General features: G+C 38.0%; 1 protein-coding gene across 4 annotated transcripts in view; it reads right to left on the reverse strand.

The window, feature by feature from the left end:
- Nucleotides 1-23,620, reverse strand: part of LIN54 (lin-54 DREAM MuvB core complex component) — a 76,231-nt gene that overhangs the window by 19,686 nt on the left and 32,925 nt on the right. The gene's annotated exons all lie outside the window — the stretch shown is intronic.

Here is a 23,620-nt window from a genome sequence, read left to right on the forward strand (position 1 = left end):
AATAATTACACGACTACCTATTCTTCAAAAAGCGCTCATGCCAAAAGACAGGTGACATGACTGAGGAAACCTATATTCATTATATGGATGATAATTTATAAAAGAATAATTCTGAAGAATTTGAACATTTTCATAAAAGTACAGGGGAAAAAAGGAAGAATGTCATTTGTTTGGAAACTCTATAGATAATACTCAAAGTAGATTACTTCAGCATAAAATAATTCATACATTATCAGTAGGCAGAGGCACCACAGAATAGACTTTAAATAAAGATAAGAGATAACAGCTGTGATGGTGAGTTAAATGAAAACATAAAACTTGAAAAGGGATAAAATGTGTATATATGGAAGCTACTGAAAAATCAAGCAACCTATGAGTCAGATGCATACAATGGTACAAGAGACATTGTCCTTGGTCTATCGACTCAAAATGAAAAAAGAATACTATTTTAAGAAACAAGGTAGGAGAAGGGGGGTGGATAAACTAGGAGTTTACACACTACTATATATAAAATAAACAACAAAGACCTACTGTATAGCACAGAGAACTATATTCAATATCTTATAATAACTTATAATGGAAAAGGATCTGAAAAAGAATATATATATGTATAACTGACTCACTTTGCTGTACACTTGAAACTAACAACATTATAAATCAACTATACTTCAGTTGAAAATTTTCTTTAATAAGAAAAACATTATATTTAAAAAAAAGAAACAAGATGCCTCAGACGTAATAGTTAAATTTACTGGGTACCTAACACATACAGAGGACATTGCTTTTGAAACCTCTAAGATTATCTGATTTAAATCTAGCAACCAAATTATGAGCTAGGTACAGCATGGTACAAGAACCAGGGCTGGTTTAGTTAAGTTTGCACAGTATACCCTTTTTCCAACTCTACGTTCAACATTTCTTTTTTGTTTGTTTGTTTTTGGCCATGCTGTGCGGCTTGCGGGATCTTAGTTCCCCAACCAGGGATCCAACCCAAGCCACGGCAGTGAAAGAGCAGAGCCCTAACCATCGGACCGCCAGGGAATTCCCTCAACTTTTCTGTATCCTAAACTTCAAGCTACAACTCTTACAAGCTGTAAATAACCGGCTCTTTTAAAGATTCTTTTTCTGATGTGAACCTTTTTTTTTTTTAAGTCTTTATTGAATTTGTTACAATATTGCTTCTGTTTTATGTTTTGGTTTTTTGGCTGCCAGGCATGTGGGATATTAGCTCCCTGACCAGGGAGCGAACCCACACTCTCAGCATTGGAAGGCGAAGTCTTAACCGCTGGACCGCCAGGGCTCTTTTAGAACAAAACCAGATCTGACTATATTTTTTATCAGTATACGTCTATTTACATCTAACATAGTTAATTAACTATTTGGATTTAAATCTACCGTTGTACTGTTTCCTATTTGAACCACCTGTCCTCTTCTGTTCCTTTTTCTCTCCTTTTTTGCCTGCGTTAGTGTCAAATGTTTCATTATTTCATTTCCTCTGTGGTAGCTTGTTATTTATACATTATGTTACTATTATAGTAGTTGCCCTAGAGATTACAATGTTCAATGTAGGAATTAAATTAGTACTTTACACATCACCAAGACAATAAAAGAACCATAGAACGTTAACATCATTTATTCTTGCCCCATCTTTGTGCTACCATTAAGTATTCTTTAATTCTCCATATAGTTTAAACTCTATAAGACATTCATTTAGATATACCCACAAATTTACCCTTTCTGTCCTTTCTATACCCTTTCTGTGCTTCCATTTGGGATCATTTTTCTTCTGCCTAAAGAACGCACTTTGGATTTTCTTAAGTGCAGGTCTGCTAATGAGAAATTCTCTACACTTTGGTTCTCAAAAAATGTCTAATCCTTTTTTATAATCTCTCTTTTGCTTGATAAAGTCATCTACTGAATTCTTAATCTCAATTTTCAGTTTGAAAATATACACCTGATTCCTTTTTATAGTTTCTAATTCTCTGCTGAAGTTCTTCATCTTGTTAAATAAATTTCTGAATATATTAATCTTATTTAAAAAGCAAATCTGATAACTCCACTACTTATACCTCTCCGTTTTGAATAATTTGGTCTGGTTGCCTGATATGCCTAATGATTTCTGACTAAGTGCCAGACTTCGTTTGTGGAAAATTAAGTAAATAACTTGAGGCTTAGAATGATTTTATATTTCTCCAGAAAGCATTCACTTCGGCTTCTGGCAGGCAGTTAAGAGAAGGGGCAGATTACCCTAAACCAATAACAAACTGAGCTGATTAGAAGCTGAGCTTCAATCTTTGGGAGGCCTTGTCCATTTCTGGTTCACTCCTCCCCCAACCAAGACTCCAGTATCTACCAGGCTTCCTCCTCCTTGTTGGCGCCTGAACCCAAAGTTTTGTCTACAAGGTCTATAAGACTGACAGGTCTGCTCAGCTCCCCCACTTTCTGGGACCACTTTCTGCTCATCTTCTCAGTCTCTCAGCCACAACTTACAAATCAGCAAATGCCCTACGGGGAAGGGTCACACTGAACACCAGGCAACTTCTCTAGGCTTCCCGTGACTTCAGGATGGTGGCCTATAATGTCCTGGCTCCCCTGGTAGGTCTCAAAAACCTTCAAACAAATTTTTTAATTAAATTTTATTTTTCTTTTTAGTTGTTCTTGGTGGGACACTTGGTCATCAACAAGCTAGTTCTGTATAGCAAAAACAGAAAATCCAGCTGAGTTTTAATCTAGGTTCCAGCATTTCCCAATTGAGTGACCTTGTGCAAGTAACTTAGCTTCTCTGTGCCTAAGTTTCCTCATTTGAAAATGTTAAAATGGCACCTTTCTCATAGGATTGTTATAAGGATTAAATGAGTTAAATTATATACGGTGCAAATAATAACTCATCACGTATTATAATGCTCAATAAGTGTGTATCATTATCATTATGCCCATTATAGATGGAGAAACTGAAGCTCAGAGAGATTTAGTAACTTCCCCAAGTTCACACAGCTAAAAGTAGCAGAGCCTGGATTTGAACCAGAGCCAATTCCAAAGCCCATTTTCTTAAGACACTGTAATGCCTCCAACTGTAGACAGTTAATGAACAGTTACTAAATGACTGAATATAAGTAAATAGCATTTAGTCCTCAAGAACTCTGTTAAAAACTAAAGTTGCACATCTGGCTCTAAGAAACATGAAAATATTTTTTTAATCGGTTAGTATACTGAATAGAAGTATAAATAGCATTTTTTTAAACTTTAAAATAATTTTAGATTTCACAAGAAGTTGCAAAACTAATACAATGTTCCCATGTACACTTTCCCCAAAAGAAAAACATCTCACATAACCATAGGACATTATCAAAAACAGTAAATTGACATTTAGTATAATACTATTAACTAAACCACACAACAGACCTTATTCAGATTTTACCAGTTTTTATACAGACTTTTTTTTGGATGGACACTAAAGACTGTATAAATTCATGTAACCTACATCACCATCAAGATACAAAATTGTTCCATCACCACAAAGAAACTCTCTTGCACTTCCCTTTATAATTATAACCCTAACTCTTGGCAACCACTGATTACAATGCATTTTTTAACACCTAAAATACTAAGTAACATATAAAAGCTACCAACTTTGTAAAAGACAAAAGCATTTGAATACTACACTTAACTGCTTTGAGAATTCACAAGTTGGTACCTTACTTGAAGTAAAGTAGCCTGAGAAACTCCATGTGAATGCCTCTCTGAACATACCACATTACCAGAAAAACAGTTCATGTACATTCAAGAGAAATATTCAGTTATTGCTATTTCCTGATTTACACCCTTGACAGCTGGGTTAAAAAGCAAATATTTAATTTAAATTCAAAATAGCTACATTTAACATGTATTGGTAATTGTCCAGAAAAACGTGGACTTGAAAGATTTTTTTAAAAATCTGTACTATTTCCTAAGCCATTTCTATTTACACATTTATGTCATAATTATATACAGGAATAAATTTCTTTATTATTTTCCAATTAGCAAATACCAGAAGTCCTTGCTTAATTGAAGATTTACCTAAAAAATTTTTTTAATTAATTTTTTTTTTTTTTGGTAATTTTTTTTTAAAAAAGGGAAAAGTAAAACACTCTTCCTGTTCTGTAAATGAGGATTCCTATTTGGTGAAGTTGGAGATTGACAGACAGCTCAACCAATATCCAAACACTGAATTTGTGGGATTCCATATAAATATGTTTGCTTTTTTTGGGGGGGTTGGGAGTACACTTTGAAATTTGGTTCTGTTTGTAAACACAGCCTAGACATCATTGTTTGGACATATGAGCTTTGGTTCCAGTTTGTCTCAATCTTGTATGTATTCTGGCGAGCAACCTAACACTTCTTTATATTTTGTCTCTATTTGTATGGAGAGAATATTACCACTAAATGAAATTCACATACTGCTTTAGGACACCTGCACAAATTTTGCTGTTCTGAACAGACATTAAGTTGTTATTTGTTTAATCTACTAGAAAATCATATGCTGGCTGGGTAGCATTTACTATAGTGCGTTTGTTTCATTAAACATAAGCTCTTCAAAATCAGATATTACATGAAACAACCTACTTCTGTCACATTAATTATGAAACCCTGAGGTAAACAAAGTTAGGTCTTTGCTATGGGAATTCTTAGAGTCTTTAAAATGCTAATGAGCATGACAAAACTCCTAGATGGGTATGGTACAGGGTGTTTCCCAAACTTACTTAACAATAGCTTTTTGGGGAGAAAACGATTCTCTCTTCTTTTTTTTAATGTGAATGTAATATATTGGTGCAAGAGAAAGTATCATGTAATGACACCTGACAGGAAAGAGTTTTTCACAGAAGTTGTGCTAAAGAATGGTAGAAGTACAATGAATCCTAAGTACCCTGCACCTTGAAAGTCATATTGGTGAAATCTCTTAAAGTTGCAATTCATATGCATTTCTACATAGAATATGACTTAAGACTAGGTTTTAGAGCTAAGTAACTGGTCACTCATTTCTGCATAATTTCATAAGAGGATCTGATGTTTTTCTTTTTTATTGAAATATAGTTGACATATTATATCAGTTTTAGGTGTACAACATTATGACCTGATATGTATATATTGCAAACTGATTACCACAATAAGTTTAGTTAACATCCATCACTGCACATAATTATAAATTTTTTTCTTGTGATGAGAACTTTTAAGATCTACTCTCTTAGCAACTTCCAAATATATAATACAACCTTATCTATAGTCACCATGCTGTACACTACATCCCCAGAGCTTATTTATCTTATGACTGGAAGTTTGTACCTTTTGACCACCTTCACTCTTTTCGACCAAACACCCTGCCTCTGGCAACCACCAATCTGTTCTCTGTATCTATGAGTTCTTCCTTTTTTTTTTTTTTTTGGATTCCATATATAAATGAGATCACACAGTATTTGTCTTTCTCTGTCTGACTTATTTCACTTAGCATAATGCCCTCGAGGTTCATCCATGTTGTCACAAATGTCAGGACTTCATTCTTCTTTATGGCTGAATAATATTCCACTGTATATATGTCTATGTCTGTGTGTTGTCTGTATCACATTTTCTTTATCCATTCATCTGCAGATAGACACTTAGGTTGTTTCCATGTCTTGACTACTGTAAATATTGCAGCTTTGAACACTGGGGTGCATGTATCTTTCCAAATTAGTGTTTTCATTTTTTCCGGATAGATATCCAGGAGTGAAATTGCTGGGTGATATGATAGTTCTATTTTTAGTTTTTTTAAGAAACTTTACACTGTTTTCCATAGTGGCTACACCAAGTTACATTCCCACCAACAGTGCACCAAGGTTCCCTTTTCTCCACATCCTTGCCAACACTTGCTATTTCTTCCTCTTTTTGGTAATAGTCATTCTAACTGGTGTGAGATGATATCTCATTGTGGTTTTGATTTGTATTTTCCTGATGGTTAGTGATGTTCAGCACTTTTTCATGTGCCTGTTGGCCATTTGTATGTCTTCTGTGGAAAAATGTCTATTCAGTTCCTCTGCCCATTTTTGGATCAGGTTATTTTTTAATTGAGTTGTATATGTTCTTTATATGTTTTGAATTTTAACCCCTTATAAGATATGTGATTTGCAAATAATTTCTCCCATTCTGTAGGCTGCCTTTTCATTTTGTTGATGGTTTCCTTTGCTATAGAGACACTTTTTAGTTTGATGTAGTCCCACCTATTTTTGCTTTTGTTGCCTTTGCTTTTGGTGTCAAATCCAAAAAGTCACTGCCAAAACCAATGTCAAGGAGCTTACCTCCTACGTTTTCTTCTAGGAGTTTTATAGTTTCAGGTCTTACATTCAAGTCTTTAATCCATTTTGAGTTAATTTTTGTGTATGGTATAAGATAGTGGTTCAGTTTCATTATCTGCATGTGGCTGTCTGGTCTTCCCAACACCCACTGTATATTCTTGGCTCCTTTGTTGCAAATTAATTGATCACATATGTGTGGGTTTATCTCTGGGCTCTCTATTCTGTTCCATTGATCAATTTATCTTTGTTTATACCAATACCACACTGTTTTGATTACTATAGTTTTGCAATATAGTTTGAAATCAGGAATTTATAGGGTTCCATCTTAATATGCTTTTAAAAAAAATTTGTGACAGAATGTTTATAGACCTTAACTTCATGGAAAAACTATGTTTATATTATCCTAATTCCCAAACTTTAGGTTACTAAAATAAATAAACCTACCAAGAATCAAATTAGAAAGTTTTAAAATGCTTTCAAGCTAAAAGAGACAAATGAGAAAAGATAAATATATGTGACTAAAGACAGAGTCAAACCTTGAGATGGGCACCAGAACTTTCAACACTGATTTACTGACTGGTGAAATAATATGAAATAGGTTAAGGTATTCATTTGCAAATTTTTCATGGATATTAACTTATGTTTTATTCATAGTCATGAGTTATAGTGACAAAGATAAGTAATTTTAAAGTGATGTGTTAGTATCTATGGAAGAATTCAAGAAAAGGGTCAAATGACCATATCCGGCAAGTTTAGACAATGTGCTCTATAAGGCATCAGCCTTAAAAAAGTCAGAAACCAGGGAATTTCTTGGCAGTCCAGTGGTTAGGACTCCGCACTTCCACTGCAGGGGGCACGTGTTCAATCTGTGGTGGGGGAACTAAGATCCCGCAAGCCGTGCAGCATGGCCAAAACAAACAAACAAACAAAAATCAAATCAGAAACCAGCCCTACTAAGGATTAAAATGTACTATCAAGATAGGGTAAATCAAAAAATATGGGATTAGCCTAGGAACAGAGTGCTAAAGATCAAAGGAATAGATAAAAGGACCCATATATTGGAAAAGTTCATGATGAAATCTGGCATCAATGGAGAATGAGAGTTATTTAATAAATGGTATGGATTAGCCATTTAGTCTGACGAAAAAAAAGCTGAATCCCTGTAACTCATTCCTTGTAACAAATTCCAAATAGGTCAAAGATTTAACCTAAAAAATAAGGCCTACTGGCATAAAGCCAGACATATAAACCAATAAAACAGAATAGAGTCCAGAAATAAACATGTGCATACCTGGTCAAATGATTTTCAACAAGGGTGCCAAGACCATTCAATGTGGAAAAGACAGTCTTCTTAACAAATGGTGCTGGGAAAACTGGATAACGACATGCAAAAGAATGATGCTGGAGCCTTTCCCAACATCATATACAAAAAACAACTCAAAAGGGATCCATAACCTAATTGTAAGACCTAAAACTAGAAAACTCTTAGAAGACAACACAGGGCAGAAGCTTCACAATATTGGATTTGGCAATGACTTATTAGATGATGCCAAAGGCACAGGCAAGAAAAGAAAACACAGACAAATCGGACTTCCTAAAAATTTTTAAACTTTGGGTCTCAAAAGATACTGTCAACAGAGTAAAATGGTAACTCACAGAATAGGAGAAATTTGCAAATCATATATCTGATGAGGGATTAAGTTCCAGAATATATAGGGAACTTCTAGAACTCAAACAAATCAATTCAAAAATGGGCCAAGAATTTGAATAGACAATTCTCCAAAGAAGATATACAATGACCAATAAATACATGAAAAGATACTCAAACATCACTAATCATTAGTGAAATGCAAATGAAAACTCCAATGATGTACCACCTCACATCCATTAGGATGGCTACTATCAGAAAAAGTGTTGTATCCTTTTTAAAAATTGAAGTATAGTTGATTTGAAATGTGTTGGTTTCAGGTGTACAGCAAAGTAATTCAGTTATAATATAATATAATATGAATCGATTCTTTTTCAGATTCTTTTCCATTACAGGTTATTACAAGATATTGAATATAGTTCCCTGTGCAGTATAGTAGGACCTTGTTGTTTATCTATTTTATATATAGTAGTGTGTACCTGTTAATTCCAAACTCCTACTTTATCCCTCCCCCTCCTTTCCCCTTTGGTAACCATGTTTGCTTTCTGTCTGTGAGTCTACTTCTAATTTGTAAATAAGTTCATTTGTATCATTTTTTTTAGATTCCACATATAAGCAATATCACATGGTATTTGTCTTTCTCTGTCTGACTTGCAGTTAATGTGATAGTCTCTAGGTTCATGCAAGTTGCTGCAAGTGGCATTGTTTCGTTCCTTTTTATGGCTGAGTGGTATTCCACTATATATATGTGCCACATCTTTTTAATCCATTCATCTGTTGATGGACACTTAGGTTGCTTCTCTGTCTTGGCTATTGTAAATAGTGTTGTTATGAACATTGGGGTGCAGAGACACATTTATCTTGGAGCTTAGTTCACAATTTAAACTCCTGACCTTCAGCTTTGATGGTGGACAGAATGTATCAGTTCTCCTGATTACGGAGAAGAAGAAAGCAACACCAGGACTGAAGCATCTAAACCCGAGCACAGTGAGAGGGCGGGGTGGGGGAGTGCTCCATGGGTGATGTTTGTGCCATCAGTTTGGAGAATCAACACCCTCATTTTCCAGTGGAGGAAACTGAGGTTCAGAGGTTAGGCCATCACATCAACTTTGCACAGCTAGAGAGGGATGGACTTCGACATGAACCCAGTCTTAGGTTATCCAGAGTCCTTGCAGAGGGCACTGTGACCTTGCTCAGCTGGAGAAGAGTTCCATAGAGGAAGGTGGACTTGCCTTTGACCGGAGCCTGACTTCAATCAGTGCTGGGCACTTTTCCCTTCATAACATGGTCCCTGGTGACCCTGAGCTCCAGCTGATGGACCCCTCTGGCCACCTCTCTCTCTGCAGGGCTTCGGGCTGGGACTCCAGCTGAAAGTGAAGGTTGAAGGACACGTGTCCAACCCTGAATGTCACCACATGCTGACCCCTGGGGCAGGAATAAGGAGTAACTTGCCAAGGTCATGTGTGGGCAGTGGCTGAACTTAAGTCCAACAGAGGACTTTGTGAATCCATGTCCTCCCCTTGAGGTTGGCAACGGCTGGTTTCTCCTTCTTTGGACCCACACATCCGTGCAAATACCAGACTCTTCTAATAGGTAAGGGAGAACCAGGAGCCAGGTCATCACAGCTGCAGGAACCAAAAGGATGCGAATCCACTGACCTCCTCGTGTCCAGCTGAGCACACATTCAGAGACGGAGCACCCTGCTGAAGTCACGCGGGCAGAACCAGAATCGGAACCCAGACTGCCTGCCTCCCAGCCTGGGGCCTTTGGGCCACATGGCCTTTGGGGTTATCCTTGAAGAGGCTGGCTTTTCTTTCTCTTTCCTGCAAGAAGCTGGCAGGAATCTTTCAAGCCAGCAATCCTGAGTCTTCATCTGATCGCTCTGCCCACAGAGGTATTTTGGTCAGATCAATTTAAATGCGGTGAAATTCAATGGCATGGGAGTGAATTGCACAAAAACAGAAACACTTTAGTCCCTTGGATAACTTGTAAGAATGGAAAAGATTAAAAAGCTTTAGAACTACGTGTTCTAACCAAAAGCATGGGTCTTTTGAAACAGATATCTAGAATGGCCAAACTGCAGCCCAATGTATAAATACAATAATATAGTAATACAGTAATAGTAATCATATAGTAGTAATACTGTAGTAACAATGATAGGTAATACTAATAATAGTAAGATAGTAGTTTGAGAATTTACCATGTACCAGGTGCCCTGCTACGTGGGTACCCTGCAGGCACAGGGTCTCATTTAATTCTTGCCCCGGCTGTACCATCTGGGCATGGTCATTATTCCCATTTTAGGGGTGGAAGGAACTGAGGTTCAGAGAGGTGGATTCCTTGTCCAAGGTCACACAGCGAAGTGAAGAGCTGAGATTGCAATCCAGGGACACCTGCCTCCGAGACAACCTGAGACGATTTTGCAAAGGTCACTGGACTCGGGGCAATGCTCCCTCCAGTGCCCCCAAAGCAAAAGGCGACCTCAGGATTTGGAAGAGGTGGGGTCTCTTCCCCCAGTGCACAAGGAAAACCTCCCTCCGGCCCCGCCCACCAGACCCAGGGCCGCAGAGCCTCCCTCCACCGGGAAGGTGGCTGGGATCAGAGTCTCCGGGTTGGGCTCCCTCCGTCCTTTACAGCGCCCCCTGTCGGCCCCTTTGAGCGTCTCCGGGGTCCGTGCGTGGCGGGCTGTGCGCGGGCGCGCCCTCCAGCGTCGGCGGGCAGGAATGCACCGCATGGCGCCACGACCTGCAGGTGGACGCGCACCTGGGGCCGCAGCATCCAGATGCGAATTCCCTAACCTAACCTCACAGCGCTGCCTTCTCCCACCATGTACGCGCCTCTTTCCCTCCCCTCTTTCTTTCCTGTTCTGCCCTTTCCCACCACTCCCCATAATCTAATTAAATCAATGGAAGTTTCTCCAGGAAAAGGCACAAAAGCATATAGAATTCAGCCTGCAATTTTAGGATTTCATAGGCCCCCCTTTATCTCATCCGTAAATGCTCTCACTGAGTATCTTAGCAGAGCTTCTTGGATGTAACAAAAGAACCAGGGCATTTTCAATACTGCTATTTCCCACCCCCCGCCAAAGTCCAGTTTCAATAAATAAATGGAGAATAGACAAAAAGAAAAAGAAAAACAGTGTTGGCAAGGATATGAAGAATATGAACCCTTGTGCATTATTGATGGGAATGTAAAACAGTACAGCCATTGTGGAAAACGGTATGGTGGTTCTTCAAGAAATTAAATATTATAGCATTACCATATGATCCAGAAATTCAGCTTGTGGGTATACATTCAAAAGAATTGAAAGCAGGGTCTCCAAGAGGTATCTGTACACCCATGTTCATAGCAACATTACTCACACGAGCTAAAGTGTTCATCCACAAATGAATATACACATACAATGGAATATTATTCAGCCTTAAAAAGGCAGGAAATTCTGACTGGTGAACTTTGAGGACATTATGCTAAGTAAAATAAGCCAATCAAAAATAAAGGACAAATAATGTATGATCCCAGTTTTATGAAGCAGAGTAGCCAAAATCACAGAGACAGAAAGTAGAATAGTGACTGCCAAGGGCTAGGGAGAGCGAAGAATGGGTTTAGAGTTGCAGTTTTCCAAGATGGAAAGAGCTCTGGAGATGGACTGTAGAAATGATTGCACAACGATACGAATGCACTTAATACCACTGAACTGAACACTGAAAAATGTACATAAAGATGGTAATTTTTATGTTGCATTATTTTACCACAATACAAAAATTAGATACCCACCTTGCAAGATGGGTTATAAAAATCAGTCAGGATCAAACTGATACAGAGGCTAATATTAATTGAACCATTCCATGAAGTTTAAAAAACAAGAATAAGTCTATCTGTTCTTGTACTTAATTTGTAGTAAAAGAATATTATATGTAAAATAATTACATAAAGTAAAACCAAATAATGATTTTTTAATGGATAAATATTTTAAAATATTGGAGTAAGGAAGACTTATCTAAGCATAGCTCAAAAACTCAAAATTCATACTTGAAGACACTATTTTGACAAATTTAATGTGCAGAATGTCTGCAAGAAAAAAAAGACAACGCCAACTGGGAAAAATGTTTGTAACCACATTGATAACAAAGGAGTACTTTCCTTAATACGTCAAGCAAGCAAAAAAAAAGACAAACCACCCAAAGGGCATCAGAGTTCAGAAGAGGAGTCCAGAAGACACAAAAATATGAACAATTTTTAAATATACAAATCTATGTGAGATATTTTAATCAGCTTGGCAAAGACTAAAAATGACTGATAAACAGGAGAGCACAGAAGTAGACCCACACAAATACAGTTAACTCATCTCTAAGGAGCAAAGGCAATTCTATGGAGAAAGGATAGTCTTTTCAACGAATGGTGCTGGAACAACAGGACATTCACATGCAAAAATGTGAATTTCAACACAAATCTTAACATCTGTCACATATGGATCATGGTCCTAAAACTATAAAACTAAACTATAAATCTCCTGTACGATAATAGGAGAAAAATTAGGTTACCTTGGATTTGGTGACGGCTTTTTAGATACAATACCAAAAGTACAGTCCATGAAAGACAAAGTTGATAAGGCAAACTTCATTAAAATTAAAAATTTCTGCTTTGTAAAAGACACTGTTAAAAGAATAAAAAGACAAGTCAAAGACTGGGAGAAAATACCTGCGAAACACATGCTAAGGTCTAAAGATGTAGGAGGCATCTGAGTTCTATTCCAAAAATTCTCAAAACTAAACGGCACCATAGGGATGCAACCAGCAAACTCCAGGCTATGAAAAACTACAGGATATAAACAACCTGATGTTTTGTTTTGTTTTTTTGCGGTACGCGGGCCTCTCACTGTTGTGGCCTCTCCCGTTGTGGAGCACAGGCTCCGGACGCACAGGCTCAGTGGCCATGGCTCATGGGCCCAGCCGCTCAGCGGCATGTGGGATCTTCCTGGACCGGGGCATGAACCCGTGTCCCCTGCATCGGCAGGCGGACTCTCAACCACGGTGCCACCAGGGAAGCCCCTTGATGTTTTTTTTAAAGGCAAGAGGAAAAAAGGAAAATGAAGAAAGTAAGAGAAATATCAATCAGTCACAAACTTATCTGAATCCCGAATTCAAACACACTGTAAAAATTTAAGATGATTGGGGAAATGTGAATTAACTAGGTATTTAATGGCATTAAAGGAATGTGGATAAGTTAAAAAAAAGTGTCCTTATCTTTTATATACATAAAGAAATATCTACAGATAAAATGACATGATTTACTTTAAAAAAAAAAAAGTGGGAAGAGAGTTAAAGATGGTAACAAGATTAAGTGGATAATTCCAAAGTTGGATGAAGGGTACATGGGAGTTAATTTTACTATTCTAACTTTTTAAATATATTTTAAATTTCTATAGTAAAAAAGCTGTTAATACAGCAACAGGACCCCACAGGTATTCAAACAACATAATTATAAAAGCATAAAAACAAAAACAATATAATAACATAGAAAAGAAGTAAATTCTCAGTCATTTACTCCTTCTACTCCTTTATCCTGGCTAATGGGTGCTGACATGAGAAGCTACATATGTACAAAATAATTCAGGCGACAGAATCAATGGGACCTTACAACCTGCAGTCACCTCAACTCTCACTCTTATTAATCTTACCACCTGTGTTAAAGTTTATCAGGAAAACAGATTCCCTTCACTTCAAACTGTACTCACTGGACCATCCCCTAACTCAAACATTTAAGAGCTTCACAGCAAAAGAAGAAGCTATCAACTTCTGAAACCTCTGTCCCAAAACTGTTCTAACTCTCAACTTTCCAATACTGTCATTGCTCATATCACTTCTTGCCTGGATATTTGCAAAACAAATTCAAAATCAGCTTTATGATTCGTCTCTACCTGCCTTGAATCTACCACACAAACACTGCCTAAGTAATTTTTTTGCAAACTTCACTTTCATACTTTTATTATATCTCTTGTTGCCTTAGAAACATTTCATGAGTCTCCATTTAATGACAAAATTAAGTTTAAATTTGCTTGCTTTTGAAAATTATCCATGATCTAAACATATCTTTTTATGTTCTCCATTCCCTGCAAAGGATTACTAATTCTAATCAGAGTAGTTGTCTTAGTACTCTGTGTGTATGTACTCTCATACGTATACATATGTGTTCATCATATGTATAATTACCTCTAGTCCTTCACTCTTGTGGCTGACATCCACTCTAATTCTACCCATAAAAAACCCTTAGCTCAGGGATGCCTTCTCTAATCATCCCAACTGTGGTTGAATCCCCTTATATAGGATCTCGTGACATCACATGTCTTTTGTAATTTTATATTTTTGTATATCATTTAATTCATTTCTGTCACATTCCCTTCCACACCTCCGTAGACCTTAGGTTCCACACGTCTACTTTTGCTCTCTTCTATTTCCCCAAAGAATACAGTCCCTAACACAGCACAGGCACTGCTGAGTGGTGAATGAAGGGACGTCAGGACTTCTCTTTTTCTTTTCTCTTTAGTTTCATACCACCTTGTCTATACCACACAACTTAGCATCTATTTCATTGTTCATTATTGTTTTACATGCATTGAATTTTGTCTGCTCAACCACTGTAAGCTCTTCCATAGTTCCCACAGCCTCAGCACATAGCACACATGGACCTCAATAAATACTGATAGCCACTCAAAAATGGAGAATGGAAGAGTGACTCTTTGTAACAGGAAATCTTCATTATTGTTCAGGCTTCCAGTTTCCTGCCTAACTAATGTCAACTACCTTTGTTAATATAGCACTACTACACTACATATGGATGATTACACTACAGACTGCTTACTGCTAACCAAAATCCACATTCTCTTCTGCTTCCTAGGCATATAGCCAGATTATATTTCCTAGGCTCCCTTGTAGTAAGGTAAGCCTACAAGACTGAGCTTTAGTTAGTGAAGTGAACGATGCAACATCCATCTGGTCTGGTCCATAAAAGCCTCCCAACATGTGCTTTTCCATGTGTTTTCCCTTCCAGTTGGCTGGAGTGGAGATAACCTTCAGGGAGACTGAGAACTTCACTCAGTTTATTGTAATTTCTAGCCCATTATAAATATTAGCATTTAAAAAGTAAAACTGTCACATTACTTTTTAAAATGCATTCAATGGAATCAAATCAACATAGTGATTTGATACAAGTATCTATTATATTTTTAAAAATATAAACACAGAACTCTTTAGCAGTCAGAAATTTATATTATTCCTTTTACTCTGTGAACTTGTGTTTGAATTCCATATCCTCTAAAAATTTTATTCTAGTGTAACATTTTTATCCTTGAAATTCTTTTATCATAATTCTCTGAAACAAAAAGATGTATTTATGTAAAGCTCTAAGTGTTAAATAATTTTGTCTTGATTGAGTTCATAATACAATTATTGTATATACTTAAAACAACAAATATATTACAAATTGTGATTATTACAATATAAAAAGACTTTATTGAAATGCATCTTTCAATAAGATGATCAGACTCATTTTAAAAGATTACTTCCTGTATCCATAAATGAATACTTCACATCACTAGACATTTCAGCATCAACTCTATTCCTGTGTTTTTATAAATAGTGAAAAACATTATTTTCACAAATAAGTTTATATGAACAGAAGGATATTTATTGTAATAATATACATTAATACCTGGAAATCCTGAGTTTTATACAAAAATCACATTGTATTCTACCATCAAAAATTATTTTTAATGATCTGTAAACTTACTTATGTCCTCCTTCAATTTATTAGGGAAAAAAAAAGGGAAACTCTGAACTACAAGCAAAAGAATTAATAATCTGCAGTTGTTTGCTTCTCAGTTTCTAGGAAATAGGTAATAAAGGCTTTTTACCAAAACCTATCAAATGACAGGTGCACTGTTTACCCTAATACATTCAGAAATAGGAAAAAAAAATTTTTAATTGTTAACTTCTTGAGGTGATAATGTTCTTTATCTTAACAGAGGTTTTTTTTGTTGCATAGATATATGCATTTTAGCTGAAAACATCCAAATGTTTAAGATTTGCATATTTCAGTATATGTGAATTTTACCTCAAAAGGAAAAAGAAAACCCTCTAAACAAGTAGTGAATTCTAGTTAATGGTATGCTTGATGGAATATTTGGGGAGACATATACTGAACATGTGCAACTTACTCTGAAATGCATTTTAAAAATAAGCTGGATAGGACTTCCCTGGTGGCACAGTGAGTGGTTGAGAATCCGCCTGCCGATGCAGGGGACACGGGTTCGTGCCCTGGTCCAGGAAGATCCCACATGCCACTGAGCGGCTGGGCCCATGAGCCATGGCCGCTGAGCCTGCACGTCCGGAGCCTGTGCTCCGCAACGGGAGAGGCCACAACAGTGAGAGGCCCGCGTACAGCGGAAAAAAAAAAAAAAGTTGGATAGAGGGATGTATAAATAAATGATGAAGCAACTATAGTAAAATGTTGAATCTAGAATTTAATTATAGAAGCTTTATAGAATTCTACCCAAGCTAAAAGACCTAGAAGTAGAAAGAGTTCAATAAGTTATACTGGTCATAGATTTCAGAGAAGTAAGAAGCTTTTCTTAAACCATTTGCACATAGCTTATGCTCTGAAATTCCTCCCCTGGGAGTTAAGTACATTCTGCATCCTAAATGGCTATGGGATGATTCAATTACTTACCATAGGCAGGGCAAACAGGAAAAATCTGTTTGCCAAATAAGGCCAAAAAAGAAGAGCACTCCCCTGGGTAGAAGAGAAAAACTGACAAGAAGTATGTATAAGGTGTATTCAAGGATGTCCAGGATAATTTGCATAGACTCTTAAAAGAGTAGTATATTTTGAAGACGTATTCATGTTCATTATAAAGATAGTCAGGAAAAAAAAGAACCCATCAACATTACATAAAGTGTGACAGGCCTGACATTTTGAAATATTTACTTACTCTAAGACCAAATTAGTGAGAAAGAAAGGGTTTTGAGGTTTCTAACCCTCAATTCTTTAATCCAGTTTTCCAGGACCCAAGCTCTGCAAACTTTTACCATTTTTGAACTTCAGTTATCCAGAAGTTTAACTATCCTGAAGTCTTTCTGATCAGATTTGATATGAATCAACAGCCCAGCTTCACTCCTTGTGCTAAGTTATCTACCTTTCATAGAATATAGTTTCCCCACCTTAGATGTATAAGCTTTAAAAAAAAAAAAATAGCCTAGATGGCCATTCTAAAATGAAAGCCAGACTTAAAGATAACCTAGATGTTGCAACCATCAGATAAGGACTTTAAGATAACTACGATTAATATGTTAACAGACCTAGCAGGAAACGAAGACAACTGCAATGAACAGAGGGGAAATGCAGCAGAGAAATGGAAACTATAAAAAAGAGCCAAATGGAAATGCTAGAAATAGAATAAACACAATGATCAGAGATGAAGAAGTCCTTCAATGGACCCTTTAGTAGACTCCACGCAATTGAGGAAAGAAACAATTAATTTGAAGATAGGTCAATAGAAATTATCCAAGCTGAAACACAAAGAAAAAGGAGTGGCGGGGGCTGGGGGGGGCAGAACAGAGCATCTAAGAGCTACGGAACTATCTCAGTCTAACATTTTTGAAACTGGAGTTCTAGAATGAAAAGAGAGAAAAAACAAGGCAGAAGAAGATTTGAAGAGATATGGTCAAAAGTTTTCCAAAAATAAAAGACAATAAATCAAAGGTCTGAGAAGCTTTAAAATCAAGACAAATATATATTTTAAAAAGAAAAGAACAACAACAAAACAGACATCTGGACACATAATAGTCAAACGACAGAAATCCAAATATAAAGAGAAAATCTTGACGGCAGCTAGGAAAAGGAAAAAAAAGACATTATATACAGGGAGAAAATAGACAAAAATTACAACATTATTTCTCAGCAGAAATTATGCAATCTAGAAGTCAATGAACTGACATTTTTAAAGTATGGAGAAAACTGACAACCAAAAATCTTTTACCCAGCAGAAATATCTTTCAAAAATAATGGCAAAATAAGACTTCTTCAGGCAAACAAAAGCTGAAAGAATTTCTTATAAGCAGCTTTCATTAAAAGAAACATCAAAGGAAGTTCTTTAGGGAGGAGTTTGATACCAGACAGAGATCGGGGCCTACATAAAGAAAGCATATGTAGGATTCAGTTCAAATGAAAATAAACACAGGATTTGTTTTTCTTAATTTTTAATCATTTTAAAAGGTAATTTTGTGTAAAGCAAAAACAGTAAAATCTATTATGGAGTTTATAACATGTAAAAGTAAAATGTTTAATAATGATAGCTCAAAGGATGGGAGGGAGGAATTGGGAGCACTCGATATAAGGTTCTCACCCTACACGAAGGGATATAAATTTGAAGGTAAACTGTGATAAGTCAAAAATTTATATTTGACTCGAGTGCAACCAAAAAAAAAAAATTAAAGTATAATATGCCAATAGTGCAGGTAAAATAGAATCATAAAAAATACTCAATTTGCTCCCAAAAAAAGGCAGAAAAAGAATTAAAGAAAAAGAGGTACCTCCCTGCTGGTCCCACTCCAAATGTAGGGGGCTCAGGTTCCATCCAAGGTCGGGGAACTAGATCTCGCATGCCGCAACTAAAAAGCCCACATATCGCAACTAACAAGTCCTTGTACCGCAACTAAAGATCCCGCATGCTGCAACTAAGACTCAGCACAGCCAAAATAAAAAACTTATAAATTATAAACAAATAAATATTTAAAAAAGAAATAAAGAAAAAAAACAGATGGGAAAAAGAAAAAGTAACTAGTAAGATGGAAGATTTAGAGGATGGGGAAGATGGCGGACTAGTAAGACACCGAGAACACCTTCCTCCCCACAGATACACCAGAAATACATCTACACGTGGAACAACTCCTAGAGAACCCCTACTGAATGCTGGCAGAAGACCTCAGATATCCCAAAAGGCAAGAAAGTCCCAAAGTACCTGGGTAGGGCAAAAGAAAAAAGAAAAAACAGAGACAAAAGAATAGGGACTGGACCTGCACCAGTGGGAGGGAGCTGTGAAGGAGTAAAGGTTTCCACACACTAGGAAGCCCCTTCGCAGGCGGAGACTGCGGGTGGCGGAGAGGGGAAGCTTCGGAGCCGCGGAGGAGAGCGCAGCAACAGGGGTGCGGAGGGCAAAGCGGGGAGATTCCTGCACAGAGGATAGGTGCCGACCCGGCACTCACCAGCCCGGGTGGGCGGGGTTGGGAGCTGAGCCTCGGGACTGGGGTTGGCAGCGTGAACACAGCCTGCAGGGGGTTATTGCACCATGGCTAGCTGGGAGGGAGTCCGGGGAAAAGTCTGAACCTGCCGAAGAGGCAAGAGACTTTTTCTTCCCTCTTTGTTTCCTGGTGCGCAAAGAGAGGGGATTAAGAGCGATGCTTAAAGGAGCTCTAAAGACGGGCGCGAGCCGCGGCTAACAGCGCGGACCCCAGAGACGGGCATGAGACACTAAGGCTGCTGCTGCCGCCACCAAGAAGCCAGTGTGCGAGCACAGGTCACTATGCACACCTCCCTTCCGGGGAGCCTGTGCCGGCCTCAGGCTGGTGCAACTTCACGCCGGCCTCTGCCGCCGCAGGCTCGCCCCACGCTCCGTGCCCCTCCCTCCCCTGGGCCTGAGTGAGCCAGAGCTCCCCCGTAACAGCGTCTCCTTTAACCCCGTCCTGTCTGAGCGAAGAACAGACGCCCTCCGGTGACCTACACGCAGAGGCAGGGCGAAATCCAAAGCTGAGCCCCCGGGAGCTGTGAGAACAAAGAAGAGAAAGGGAAATCTCTCCCGGCAGCCTAAGAGGCAGAGGATTAAAGCTCCACAATCAACTTGATGTACCCTGCATCTGTGGAATACATGAATAGACAACGAATCATCCCAAACTGAGGAGGTGGACGCTGAGAGCAAGATTTATTATTTTTTCCCCTTTTCCTCTTTTTGTGAGTGTGTATGTGTATGCTTCTGTGTGAGATTTTCTCTGTATAGCTTTGCTTTCACCATTTGTCCTTGGGTTCTATCCGTCCGTTGTTTTTTTTTTTTTTGCAGTATGCGGGCCTCTCACTGTTGTGGCCTCTCCCATTGCAGAGCACAGGCTCCAGGCACAGGCTCCAGATGCGCAGGCTCAGCGGCCATGGCTCACGGGCCCAGCCGCTCTGCGGCATGTGCGATCTTCCCGGACCAGGGCACGAACCCGTGTCCCCGGCATCGGCAGGTGGACTCTCAACCACTGCGCCATCAGGAAAGCCATATCCGTCCGTTTTTGTTTGCTTGTTTTTTCTTTAAAAAAATTTTTTTCTTAATAATTATTTTTATTTTATTTTATAATCTTCCTTCCTTCTGCCTTCCCTCCCTCCCTCTCTCTCTTCTTCCTTCCTTCCTTCCTTCCTTCCTTCCTCTCTCTCTCTCTCTCTCTCTCTCTCTCTCTCTTCTTTCTTTCTACTTGTTCTCCCTTTTATTCTGAGCCGTGTGGATGAAAGGCTCTTGGTGCTGCAGCCAGGAGTCAGTACTGTGCCTCTGAGGTGGGACAGCCAACTTCAGGACACTGGTCCACAAGAGACCTCCCAGCTCCACATAATATCAAATGGAGAAAATCTCCCAGTTATCTCCATCTCAACACCAAGACCCAGCTTCACTCAACGACCAGCAAGCTACAGTGCTGGACACCCTATGCCAAACAAATAGCCAGACAGGAACACAACCCCACCCATTAGCAGAGAGGCTGCCTAAAATCATAAGTCCATAGACACCCCAAAACACATTACCAGACGTGGACCTGCCCACCAGAAAGACAAGATCCAGCCTCATCCACCAGAACACAGGCACTAGTACCCTCCACCAGGAAGCCTACACAACCCACTGAACCAACTTTAGCCACTGGGGACAGACACCAAAAACAACGGGAACTACGAACCTGCAGCCTGCAAAAAGGAGACCCCAAACACAGTAAGATAAGCAAAATGAGAAGATAGAAAAACACACAGCAGATGAAGGAACAAGATAAAAACCCACCAGACCTAACAAATGAAGAGGAAATAGGCAGTCTACCTGAAAAAGAATTCAGAATAATGATAGTAAAGATGATCCAAAATCTTGGAAATAGAATAAACAAAATGCAAGAAACATTTAATAAGGACCTAGAAGAAATAAAGATAAAACAAGCAACGATGAACAACACAATAAATGAAATTAAAAATACTCTAGATGGGATCAATAGCAGAATAACTGAGGCAGAAGAATGGATAAGTGACCTGTTAGATAAAATAGTGGAAATAACTACTGCAGAGCAGAATGAAGAAAAAAAAAATGAAAAGAACTGAGGACAGTCTCAGAGACCTCTGGGACAACATTAAATGCACCACCATTCGAATTATAGGGGTTCCAGAAGAAGAAGAGGAAAAGAAAGGGACTGAGAAAATATTTGAAGAGATTATAGTTGAAAACTTCCCTAATATGGGAAAGGAAATAGTTAATCAACTCCAGGAAGCACAGAGAATCCCATACAGGATAAAACCAAGGAGAAACATGCCAAGACACATTAAACTGTCAAAAATTAAATACAAAGAAAACATATTAAAAGCAGCAAGGGAAAAACAACAAATAACACACAAGGGAATCCCCATAAGGTTAACAGCTGATCTTTCAGCAGAAACTCTGCAAGCCAGAAGGGAGTGGCGGAGATATTTAAAGTGATGAAGGAGAAAAACCTACAACCAAGATTACTCTACCCAGCAAGGATCTCACTCAGATTTGATGGAGAAATTAAAACCTTTACAGACAAGCAAAAGCTGAGAGAGTTCAGCACCACCAAACCAGCTTAACAACAAATGCTAAAGGAACTGCTCTAGGCAGAAACACAAGAGGAGGAAAAGACGTACAATAACGAACCCAAAACAATTAAGAAAATGGAAATACAAACATACATATCGATAATTACCTTAAATGTAAATGGATTAAATGCTCCCCCCAAAAGACACAGACTGGCTGAATGGATACAAAAACGAGACCAATAAATATGCTGTCTACAAGAGACCCACTTAAGACCTAGAGACACATACAGACTGAAAGTAAGGGGATGGAAAAAGATATTCCATGCAAATGGAAACCAAAAGAAAGCTGGAGTAGCAATTCTCATATCAGACAAAATAGACTTTAAAATAAAGACTATTAGAAGAGACAAAGAAGGATACTACATAATGATCAAGGGATCGATCCAAGAAGAAGGTATAACAACTGTAAATATTTATGCACCCAACATAGGAGGACCTCCATACATAAGACAAATACTAACAGCCATAAAAGGGGAAATCGATACTAACACATTGATAGTAGGGACTTCAACACCCCACTTTCACCAATGGACAGATCATCCAAAATGAAAATAAATAAGGAAACACAAGCTTTAAATGATACATTAACCAAATGGACTTAATTGATATTTATAGGACATTCCATCCAAAAACAACAGAATACACATTTTTCTCAAGTGCTCATGGAACATTCTCCAGGATAGATCATATCTTGGGTCACAAATCAAGCCTTGGTAAATTTAGGAAAATTGAAATTGTATCAAGTATCTTTTCTGACCACAACGCCATGAGACTAGATATCAATTACAGGAAAAGATCTGTAAAAACTACAAACACATGGAGGCTAAACAATACACTACTTAATAATGAAGTGATCACTGAAGAAATCAAAGAGGAAATCAAAAAATACCTAGAAAAAAATGACAGTGGAGATACAACAACCCAAAACCTATGGGATGCAGCAAAAGCAGTTCTAAGAGGGAAGTTTATAGCAGTACAGTCCTACCTTAAGAAACAGGAAACATCTCGAATAAACAAGCTAACCTTGCACTGAAAGCAATTAGAGAAAGAAGAACAAAAAAACCCCAAAGTTAGCAGAAGGAAAGAAATCATAAAGATCAGATCAGAAATAAATGAAAAAGAAATGAAGGAAACGATACCAAAGATCAATAAAACTAAAAGCTGGTTCTTTGAAAGGATAAACAAAATTGATAAACCATTAGCCAGACTCATCAAGAAAAAAAGGGAGAAGACTCAAATCAATAGAATTAGAAATGAAAAAGGAGAAGTAACAACTGACACTGCAGAAATACAAAAGATCATGAGAGATTACTACAAGCAACTCTATGCCAAAAAAATGGACAACCTGGAAGAAATGGACAAATTCTTAGAAATGCACAACCTGCCAAGACTGAATCAGGAAGAAATAGAAAATATGAACAGACCAATCACAAGCACTGAAACTGTGATTAAAAATCTTGCAACGAACAAAAGCCCAGGACCAGATGGATTCACAGGCGATTCTATCAAACATTTAGAGAAGAGCTAACACCTATCCTTCTCAAACTCTTCCAAAATATAGCAGAGGGAGGAACACCCCCAAACTCATTCTATGAGGCCACCATCACCCTGATACCAAAACCAGACAAGGATGTCACAAAGAAAGAAAACTACAGGCCCATATCACTGATGAACACAGATGCAAAAATCCTCAATAAAATACTAGCAAACAGAATCCAACAGCACATTAAAAGGATCATACACCATGATCAAGTGGGGTTTATTCCAGGAATGCAAGGAT

This window comes from Globicephala melas, chromosome 5, assembly GCF_963455315.2.
Source record: "Globicephala melas chromosome 5, mGloMel1.2, whole genome shotgun sequence".
Classification (NCBI taxonomy): domain Eukaryota; kingdom Metazoa; phylum Chordata; class Mammalia; order Artiodactyla; family Delphinidae; genus Globicephala; species Globicephala melas.